This window comes from Coregonus clupeaformis, chromosome 9 (assembly GCF_020615455.1).
Source record: "Coregonus clupeaformis isolate EN_2021a chromosome 9, ASM2061545v1, whole genome shotgun sequence".
NCBI lineage: Eukaryota > Metazoa > Chordata > Actinopteri > Salmoniformes > Salmonidae > Coregonus > Coregonus clupeaformis.
Genome location: NC_059200.1, coordinates 3,844,198 through 3,855,989, shown reverse-complemented (window position 1 = coordinate 3,855,989; position 11,792 = coordinate 3,844,198). Strand labels below are relative to the sequence as shown.

The 11,792-nt window shown below is 40.7% G+C and overlaps 1 protein-coding gene across 1 annotated transcript in view; it reads left to right on the top strand.

The window, feature by feature from the left end:
* The window catches only part of LOC121573587 (spectrin beta chain, non-erythrocytic 4), a 29,560-nt gene that overhangs the window by 1,852 nt on the left and 15,916 nt on the right, over positions 1–11,792 (top strand). The window lies entirely within an intron of this gene.

The window sequence follows — 11,792 nt, the reverse complement described above, 5'->3', positions numbered from 1 at the left end:
AGGCTCATGTGGGTGCTCCATGTTTGAATCAGTTTAACCCGGAATTCCAAATCGACCCCTAGCCCCTACACCTAAGGCACTCCTGTGGAACTGGAGGATGGTATAGGAGTAAGTAATATGACAAATATTCCACACAGCCAATCAGAAGGCCTGGTGAAGCAATTGCCATACCCAATCCTTTCAGATCTACAGGGGCTAAGGGTAAATTTAAAATAAATCTACCCATTACAGGAAAAGGTCTATGTGGTTCGTAAAAGTCTTCACTTCAAGTTATTCAGTTTAGGGCTAGGCAATACTGTGAGAATTAGCTTATCTAGCCCAGATACAGCACCCTTTTGAATGCTCTCTTGACCACTGTTGTATCAGTTTATTGAGGCCTATCAAGAGATAAATACAATAGATTGGATGTGAAAACAACACTTGATCAACATAGTATGTAGGACCTAGCTAACTAATTATTGTGGATAACACCATTTTAAAAGCTTTATGAGTTTGCTAGATGTCTTGACGTTAAACATTTACCAAAATGTATGATATTTTCTCTTACCTTTTTAAATGTTCAAAGACTTTGCAATGTCCTGAGCTTTTTTGCAAGAACATGATTTAACCTCAGTTGGCATTCCTTTAAGATTGACATTTTAACGGATTTAATTTCAATACATTCTGGTAAATCTGTTTTGTTATTGTAGAGTGCATAATTTATTCGTCAAGCTCATAAGCAGAGTATTTATCTTTTCGGTCTCCAAAATCACATTGAATGTGTCGTGACGTGACTTTAACATGAATCTGAAGACTGTTATCTATAATTAACTAACTATGTTTAATTGTTACCCGATTAAATTCATCATGTAACAATTAACTCATTAGTATCTGGGACACCACGAGAGCGGTTCTTCAAAGACATACCATCTCCTGAATTAAACTTTACCTATCACATCTATAAACAGTCAATTTATTAATCATAACCTCGCATCATATCGTCATTCTGAAAGTCGTAAACTCCTTGCATCTGCAAAAACCCGAGCCTTACTTATGATTCAGTACTACACAAATTGGTTAAATTATTTATTTACTAGCTAAATAAATGGAAACGCAGGATAAACTTACACACTTCACCGGTTATTGACTGGAGAAAACAGGTCCCTAGCGGAATGACAACAACATGGCTGCTTGTTAAAAAGAAGAGATGGAGAGGAAGAAAGAAAGAGAGGGACAGAGACACTTAACCTTGATACATTCAAAAACTACTCTCACCTACAGTAATTACATACTTGGTACACGAACCGCCACCATCTTTGAGTAAGAAATCATGAATGTATTTACGTGAAATGCCTGGTTCGCCGTGTATCTCTCTCGGTGGACAGGACCACCCTGGAAAGGGGTTGGGCCTTTTTGCAGCACGCTTGTAAGGCTCTTCTTGTCCAAAATGGTTCACAATGTCCTTCTTCGTAGTTGTCTGGTCTCCAATGACTTGTCATGTAGTCCTGAACAGAACTACAGAATTGATTTTCCTTCCCGTCGCTCTGGAAGTTGCTTCTTTGAAGATAGGCTAGCCAGCCATATCGATGATGAGAGTAGCGTAATACGATGGTTTGAGCAGAGTAGCAGATGGTCCTACTTAAATCACTTTCGAAGATACCTTACTTAGGACAGCTAATCAGCCGTACCAGTGAAGTTCCAACCATTTTAGGCAGAGTTGCAAAGAAAAAGCCATATATCAGACTGCCCATCTTAATCTTTTCTTTTTATTGGCCAGTCTGAGATATGGCTTTTTCTTTGCAACTCTGCCTAGAAGGTCAGCATCCCGGAGTCGCCTCTTCACTGTTGACATTGAGACTGCTGTTTTGCAGGTACTATTTAATGAAGCTGCCAGTTGAGGACCTGTGAGGCGTCTGTTTCTTAAACTAGACAATCTAATGTATTTGTCCTCTTGCTCAGTTGTGCACCGGGGCCTCCCACTCATCTTTCTATTCTGGTTAGAGCCTGTTTGCACTGTTCTGTGAAGGGAGTAGTACACAGCATTGTACAAGATCTTCAGTTTCTTTGCAATTTCTCACATGGAATAGCCTTCATTTCTCAGAACAAGAATAGACTGACGAGTTTCAGAAGAAAGTTATTGTTTCTGGCCATTTTGAGCCTGTAATCGAACCCACAATTGCTGATGCTCCAGATACTCAACTAGTCTCAAGAAGGCCAATTGTATTGCTTCTTTAATCAGCACAACCGTTTTCAGCTGTGCTAACATAATTGCAAAAGGGTTTTCTAATGATCAATTAGCCTTTTAAATTGATCAACTTGGATTAGGAAACACAACGTGCCATTGGAACACAGGACTGATGGTTGCTGATAAGGGTCCTCTGTACGCCTAGGGAAAAAAGTATTTGATCCCCTGCTGATTTTGTACGTTTGCCCACTGACAAAGAAATGATCAGTCTATAATTTTAATGGTAGGTTTATTTGAACAGTGAGAGACAGAATAATAACAAAAAAATCCAGAAAAACGCATGTAACATTTTTTATAAATTGATTTGCATTTTAATGAGGGAAATAAGTATTTGACCCCCTCTCAATCAGAAAGATTTCTGGCTCCCAGGTGTCTTTTATACAGGTAACGAGCTGAGATTAGGAGCACACTCTTAATCTCAGCTTGTTACCTGTATAAAAGACACCTGTCCACAGAAGCAATCAATCAATCAGATTCCAAACTCTCCACCATGGCCAAGACCAAAGAGCTCTCCAAGGATGTCAGGGACAAGATTGTAGATCTACACAAGGCTGGAATGGGCTACAAGACCATCGCCAAGCAGCTCGTGACAAGGTGACAACAGTTGGTGCGATTATTCGCAAATGGAAGAAACACAAAATAACTGTCAATCTCCCTCGGCCTGGGGCTCCATGCAAGATCTCACCTCGTGGAGTTGCAATGTTCATGAGAACGGTGAGGAATCATCCCAGAACTACACGGGAGGATCTTGTCAATGATCTCAAGGCAGCTGGGACCCTAGTCACCAAGAAAACAATGTAACACACTACACCGTGAAGGACTGAAATCCTGCAGCGCCCGCAAGGTCCCCCTGCTCAAGAAAGCACATATACAGGCCCGTCTGAAGTTTGCCAATGAACATCTGAATGATTCAGAGGAGAACTGGGTGAAAGTGTTGTGGTCAGATGAGACCAAATTGGAGCTCTTTGGCATCAACTCAACTCGCCGTGTTTGGAGGAGGAGGAATGCTACCTATGACCCCAAGAACACCATCCCCACCGTCAAACATGGAGGTGGAAACATTATGCTTTGGGGGTGTTTTTCTGCTAAGGGGACAGGACAACTTCACCGCATCAAAGGGACGATGGACGGGGCCAAGTACCGTCAAATCTTGGGTGAGAACCTCCTTCCCTCAGCCAGGGCATTGAAAATGGGCCGTGGATGGATATTCCAGCATGACAATGACCCAAAACACACGGCCAAGGCAACAAAGGAGTGGCTCAAGAAGAAGCACATTAAGGTCCTGGAGTGGCCTAGCCAGTCTCCAGACCTTAATCCCATAGAACATCTGTGGAGGGAGCTGAAGGTTTGAGTTGCCAAACGTCAGCCTCGAAACCTTAATGACTTGGAGAAGATCTGCAAAGAGGAGTGGGACAAAAATCCCTCCTGAGATGTGTGCAAACCCTTTTGGCCAACTACAAGAAACGTCTGTCATCTGTGATTGCCAACAAGGGTTTTGCCACCAAGTACTAAGTAATGTTTTGCAGAGGGGTCAAATACTTATTTCCCTCATTAAAATGCAAATCAATTTATAACATTTTTGACATGCGTTTTTCTGGATTTTTTTGTTTTTATTCTGTCTCTCACTGTTCAAATAAACCTACCATTAAAATTATAGACTGATCATGTCTTTGTCAGTGGGCAAACATACAAAATCAGCAGGGGATCAAATACTTTTTTCCCTCACTGTAGATATTCCATAAAAAATCAGCCGTTTCCAGCTACAATAGCCATTTACAACATTAACAATGTCTACACTGTATTTCTGATCAATTTGATGTTATTTTAAATCGACAAAAAAATTGCTTTTCTTTCTAAAACAAGGACATTTCTAAGTGACCCCAAACTTTTGAACGGTAGTGTACATTTCATACCTGTGTAAGATATACTATCTTGGATGAAAGCATCTTACAATGAAGTATGCATAGTTTATTATTTACATACATCTACAAATGGCTGTGAAACGTCTACTGGTGGCACAGAGAGGCCCTTACTCTAGAACAACAGCTCTGGTCAAAGTGAAAATGGAGTGAAAAAGGATACCGGCTCTGCTTAGGAATCATCAGGCTATTCGTATAACCTCTCATGCCAGATACCAGATAGATACAGTATATCGAAAGAGTGGACATGGAGTGCAGAAGATAGCTGCTCTGGCTGTGGTGAATGCATCCACAAGGCTGACTAGCAGGGTTTCTCAAGGGCTCTGTGTCTCTGCCATCCCCACACAGTGTTACAGAGACCCTCTTGTCTCGCTACTCTCACTAACATCACTTAATCGGCCCCCACCTCTCCTTCCTCCTCTCCCTCTCTCGTTACCTGGGAGACTGGGGAGAAAAGATTACACTGCGACCTGGTGCGATTCGAGAACTCTGTGTCCTTTTGGAAGGGTTACCGCCCCTGCCCCAGCCCCATGCTCTCCCTCAGTACTTACTCGGCAGATGGGCCTGAGCCCCAGCTTGGAGCTCTGAGCTGGGGCTGGGCATGAGCTCGGAGCTCTGATCTGGGGCTGGAGACTGAGCTCGGAGCTCTGAACTGGGGCTGTCTCTCTGTGGAAGCCTCTTCAGTCCCCTGGGGATGCTTGTCTGTAACAAAGAGAAGACGCTGGGTTTTACTTAAGGCTGACCTTGTGGCAATGCTTTGCCAATGGCTCAGGGGTCAAATGCTGTGTAAACATAGAGACAACACAAAAATACCTATCCCTCTGGAACATTTTATACATATATAACATCATATTATAATGATTGCGATCTGGTGTAGCTGTTTTTAAAGTATTGGTTTTGTGAGTGAAAAATTAACCATGCACTAGTCTTAGTCAGAATTGTTGTCAGTGTTGTTTTGGTTGCCCAGAGTAGTTGCTAGAATCTATCTACACACCCACTTGAGAAACAATGTAGAGTGATTCCTCACGAAACCCAGACAAAAGAAGACCATGATTTTGGGGATTTTCACAAAATGTAATCCACAGAATAGTCCATTAGACAAAGGATTGTTGACATATATCTAAAAGCATAATTGAGAAATAATTTATTAAAGTTGGCATATTAATTATGTTTTGGCCTTACCCAGGCCTCCTTTAAGACTCTATAGTGTTTCATCTGTAGTTGCTAAGAAAATAGAAGAAACCCACACACTTATTTTTTCTCATCTTATTCAACTGTTACCATGCACCTGCAAAAAAGATAGCTCAGATGTGCGAGTGCCTTTTGAATCTGTAGGTGCTACAAAGCAAACATTGGTGTCATATTCCACTGGGCACAGATGTCAGTTCAATGTTTAGTTTTGATTTACATTTGGTTGAGTTGTCAACTAATGTGAATTTAACGTGAAATCAACAAAAAATGTCACCATGTCATTGGATTTAGGTTAAAGGTTGGGTGAATAAAAGACGAAATGTGAATAAAAGGCATTGATGACTTTTTGCAAATCCAATTAATTTCCCACGTTGATTCAATGTCATCACATAGTTTTTTTGGGTTGAAATTATGTGGAAACAGCATTGATTCAACCAGTTTTTGCCCAGTGGGATGAAAGCTTTACCGCTTGCTCTGTGATATGAGTAGTATTTTGATTTCAATAACTTTTTTTTACATTAACCTATGAATATAGAAAAATATCAACATTAATATTGGCTAATTTTTCAATATATTGTTGAACATAATACTCTACGTACGTATCAAAGTTCCAATGTGAAAATGGTTTCAAAGTGGTCGCCCTCTGCTGGTGATTTGCAGGATGTCCAGGGTAGGGGAGGGAATGGCCGGCAGGGATGTAGCTCAGTTGGTAGAGCATGGCGTTTGCAACGCCAGGGTTGTGGGTTCAATTCCCATGGGGGGCCAGTATGAAAAAAATATATATATAAAAATAATAATAAAATAAAAAAGATAACGTATGCACTCACTAACTGTAAGTCGCTCTGGATAAAAATTAAAAGTAAAAGGAGGGCTGTGATTGGTTACATTGTCTACTATGCCAATTTCTCAGTGTAAACCTTAGCTTTAATACAACTAGCAGAGATCCCACTCTGGAGCTTTGTAAAGTATATTATGTTCAACAATATATAGAAACATTTGCCAAATCAAAATGTGTATATTTTTCTATATTCATAAATTAATGTAAAAAAAAGGTTTTGGAAATCAAAATACTATTCATATTACAGAGAAAGCCTTAAAGCTTCATATGAAGCTAGCTTCTAGATAGATGATACCTCACATGGATTCTCAAGTGGGTGTGTAAAGTATCTTTATGGTGATGTCATGGATTAGCTTAGCATCACAATATACCCGTCAATAGGGTAACTAATGGCAAATGATTCAGACCATGCCTCTGATGGTATTGTGGCATTGTGGGTGTGCATCTGTGTGGGTGCACTTGTGTGTGCATATCCATGTGAATGCCATATTTGTGAGAGTGCGAGTGCCTATTGATTTGCATAGGCTACCTGTATAATGTATGAGTGTTTGTACAGTATTGTTATGCATGTGTATTTTGTGAATGTGTGTGTGCTTATACAGTCACCTCCAAATTATTGGCACCCTTGAAAAGATGACCAAAAAAAGAATGTATAAAATAAATTATACAAATACTGAGCAATATTGTATGCATTTGTTTTATATACTATACTAATACAATTGCTCAGAGAAATAGATTTTGTTTAACAAGTAGTATATTTTTTTCTCAAAAAGTCACTATTATTGGCACCCCTGTTTTCAATACTTTGTGCACCCTCCCCTTGCAAGGATAACGGCACTGAGCCCTTTTCTACAATGTTTTATGAGACTGGAGAACACATTGGGATGGATCTTAGACCATTCCTCCATATAGAATCTTTCCAGATCCTTGATATCAATCGGTCTACGCTTATGGATTGCCCTCTTCAATTCAAGCCACAGGTTTTCAATGGGGTTCAAGTTCGGAGACTAAGATGGTAATTGCGAAATGTTGATTTTGTGGTCAGTTAACCATTTCTTTGTGAATTTTGATGTGTGCTTGGGGTCATTGTCTCGCTGGAAGATCCACTTGTGGCCAAGTTTCAGCCTCCTGGCAGAGGCAACCAGGTTTTTGGCTAAAATGTCCTGGTTACTATGTACTTGGTCGAGTTCATGATGCCGTTGACCGTAACAAGGGCCCCAGGACCAGTGGAAGCAAAACAGCCCCATAACATCAAAGATCCACCACCATATTTTACAGTAGGTATGATGTTCTTTTCTGCATATGCATCCTTCGTTTGATACAAAACCCGCCGCTGCTGTGTGGCTAAAACCTCTACATTCATCTCATATGAGCACCTGGTTCCAATCCAAGTGTCAATGTTGTTTAGCAAGCTCCCTGTGTTTACATTTGTTGGTCGCTCTCAATAAAGGCTTTTTTATGGCAACCCTTCCAAAGAGCCTATTGGCATGGAGGTGGCGTCGAATTGTAAATTAAGAGATTTGGTGACCCCGAGATGTGACCAAGTTCTGTAATTCTCCAACTGTGGCCCTTGGACTTTTCTTTGCCTCCAGAACCATCTTCCTTACTGTGCGTGGGGACAAGATACACATGCATCAGGCAAGTTTACCACTGTTCCAGTTGGTTTATACTTCTTAATAATTGCCCTAATAGTGGTAACTGGTATATTTCGTTTTTTTAGCTATGTTTTGTACCCATTGCCTGATTTATGAAGGTCAACAAACATTTGTCTCTTTTCGTTTGTGAGTTACCTTTCCCCATGGTGATGAACGACAAACAGATTTTACATGCATGTTATCTCATTTTGTAAACTTTTAAATTGACCCAAGTGAAACAGGAAGCCATGGAAGGCCACAACACAATGTCTTAAGTTAAGATTAACTTTAAAAAAGTAGAATGTTAATGCAGATTTCATTTAGTTTGATTTCATTTATAATAATCTTAAGGGGGGCCAATCATTTTGTCACCTCTCTTTTTGAGAAGAAAAGTATTACTTATTAAAGAAAATCTCTTTCTATGAGCAGTTGCATTAGTGTAAAATAATACATGTTTTAATGTTTTAGAATACAATATAGCTTAGTATTTGTGTTATTTGTTTTATAGAATCTTTTTTGCTAATCTTTATCAAGGGTGCCAATAATTTTGGAGGTGAATATGTGCTTGTCAAGATGCATAGTATATTTACATAGGTGTATGTGTGTATGTACTGTAAGAATGTATTGGTCCCATGTCTCATGTATTACCCTGACATCCCCCTCTCTTTTGCTCTTCCTCACTCTCCTCTCATACCTCCCTCTCCTCCTTTTTCTTTCTCTCTGTCCTTCTCATTTCTCTCTCCTCTCCATTTCCTCTCCTCCCCCCACACTGATGTCTCTTCTTCCTTCTCTCTCCCTGTGTGTCAGTGAAGCCAAGTGAGAGGGGAGAGAAAGAGACCTAGCCTGTTTTCTGCCGGCTCTGCATTATGAGAGGAGGAGAGAGAGGCAAAGAAAAAGAATGAGAGGGAGAGAGAGGGAGAGAAAAAGAGAGAGGGAGAGAGTGCTAGCAGCAGTTAAGCAGAGAGACTGTGCCAAGAGGAGAAATGCAGCACTGCATTATGAAAGCACAGGATAGGCCAGCTCGCTCTGAGAAACCTATAGGAGAGAGAGAGATACAGGAGAGGAGATGCAGGGGAGAGAGATACAGGAGAGAGAGAGAGAGAGAGAGAGAGAGAGAGAGAGAGAGAGAGAGAGAGAGAGAGAGAGAGAGAGAGAGAGAGAGAGAGAGAGAGAGAGAGAAACACCAAGATTTACAGGATGAAATATGTTGTATTCTGGGTTACTATGTATTTCCCTGCAATAGTACAATAGATAGCAACACCAGTTATTATCATTTAGCAGGGTATTTAGAATAAAGGACCAATTTGATCCAAGCTTTTCTTCAAACGGGGTTGATTTGAAAACAAACATTGCACTAGGCAGGTCTCTATTAGACTTTTGGTTATGAAGGTCTACTACGTGTGTACAGTACAGGACTGTATGTCAGTTTCACTGCACATTTTCCCTTTGCTTCCTTACGGCTGACTGACATTCAGTGGTCCTTGATAGAAATGATGAGGAAACGTCTGATATGAACGCTTGTCATAGGAAACACCTCCTGTTCCTCTCAGTCGGAGCATGGGAGGAGACTTTACATGCGGAATCTATTTCAGGAGACTTTGAGTGGAGCCACAGAGAGAGCTCCATCGACACACACACACGCATACACACACAGAAGGAAAACGCCACAAGCTTTGATCTCTCTCTCCACATCTACACTCCCCTACGTTTTTATTTATAATAATAATAATAATATGCCATTAAGCAGACGCTTTTATCCAAAGCGACTTACAGTCATGCGTGCATACATTTTTGTGTATGGGTGGTCCCGGGGATCGAACCCACTACCCTGGCGTTACAAGTGCCATGCTCTACCAGCTGAGCTACTTGGACAGTGAAGCTAAAATGTTTAATTTGGCTCTATACCACCATTATGGATTTAAAATCAAATGTTTTATATGAGGCGACAGTACAGAATGCCACCTTTTATTTGAGGGTATTTTCATATATAGTGGGGGAAAAAAGTTTTTAATCAGCCACCAATTGTGCAAGTTCTCCCACTTAAAAAGATGAGAGAGGCCTGTAATTTTCATCATAGGTACACGTCAACTATGACAGACAAATTGAGAAAAAAATTCCAGAAAATCACATTGTAGGATTTTTTATGAATTTATTTGCAAATTATGGTGGAAAATAAGTATTTGGTCACCTACAAACAAGCAAGATTTCTGGCTCTCACAGACCTGTAACTTCTTCTTTAAGAGGCTCCTCTGTCCTCCACTCGTTACCTGTATTAATGGCACCTGTTTGAACTTGTTATCAGTATAAAAGACACCTGTCCACAACCTCAAACAGTCACAGTCCAAACTCCACTATGACCAAGACCAAAGAGCTGTCAAAGGACACCAGAAACAAAATTGTAGACCTGCATCAGGCTGGGAAGACTGAATCTGCAATAGGTAAGCAGCTTGGTTTGAAGAAATCAACTGTGGGAGCAATTATTAGGAAATGGAAGACATACAAGACCACTGATAATCTCCCTCGATCTGGGGCTCCACGCAAGATCTCACCCCGTGGGGTCAAAATGATCACAAGAACGGTGAGCAAAAATCCCAGAACCACACGGGGGGACCTAGTGAATGACCTGCAGAGAGCTGGGACCAAAGTAACAAAGCCTACCATCAGTAACACACTACGCCGCCAGGGACTCAAATCCTGCAGTGCCAGACGTGTCCCCCTGCTTAAGCCAGTACATGTCCAGGCCCGTCTGAAGTTTGCTAGAGTGCATTTGGATGATCCAGAAGAGGATTGGGAGAATGTCATATGGTCAGATGAAACCAAAATATAACTTTTTGGTAAAAACTCAACTCGTCGTGTTTGGAGGACAAAGAATGCTGAGTTGCATCCAAAGAACACCATACCTACTGTGAAGCATGGGGGTGGAAACATCATGCTTTGGGGCTGTTTCTACTGTTTCTGCAAGGGGACCAGGACGACTGATCCGTGTAAAGGAAAGAATGAATGGGGCCATGTATCGTGAGATTTTGAGTGAAAACCTCCTTCCTTCAGCAAGGGCATTGAAGATGAAACGTGGCTGGGTCTTTCAGCATGACAATGATCCCAAACACACCGCCCGGGCAACGAAGGAGTGGCTTCGTAAGAAGCATTTCAAGGTCCTGGAGTGGCCTAGCCAGTCTCCAGATCTCAACCCCATAGAAAATCTTTGGAGGGAGTTGAATGTCCGTGTTGCCCAGCGACAGCCCCAAAACATCACTGCTCTAGAGGAGATCTGCATGGAGGAATGGGCCAAAATACCAGCAACTTTTGTTATTGACCAAATACTTATTTTCCACCATAATTTGCAAATAAATTCATTAAAAATCACTACAATGTGATTTTCTGGATTTCTTTCCCTCATTTTGTCTGTCATAGTTGACGTGTACCTATGATGAAAATTACAGTCCTCTCTCATCTTTTTAAGTGGGAGAACTTGCACAATTGGTGGCTGACTAAATACTTTTTTACCCCACTGTATATCTGTTTTACCATTTAAAAATGAAAGCACTTTATGTATCTAATCCCCCCCATTTGAAGTTACAGTGCCTTCAGAAAGTATTCACGCCCCTTGACTTTTTCCACATTTTGTTGTGTTACAGCCTGAATTTAAAATACATTAAATTGAGATGTTTTGTCACTGGCCTATACACAATACCACGTAATGTCAAAGTGGAATTATTTTTTTAGAAATGTTTAGAAATTAATAAAAATGTAAAGCTGAAATGTCTTGAGTCCATATGTATTCAACCCCTTTGTTATGGCAAGCCTAAATAACTTCAGGAGTAAAAATGTGCTTAACAAGTCATATAATACGTTGCATGGACTCACTCTGTGTGCAATAATAGTTTTTGACATGATTTTTAACACTAACATCTCTGTACCCCACACATACAATTATCTGTATGGTCCCTCAGTCGAGAAGTTAATTTCAAACACAGATTCAATGCCTC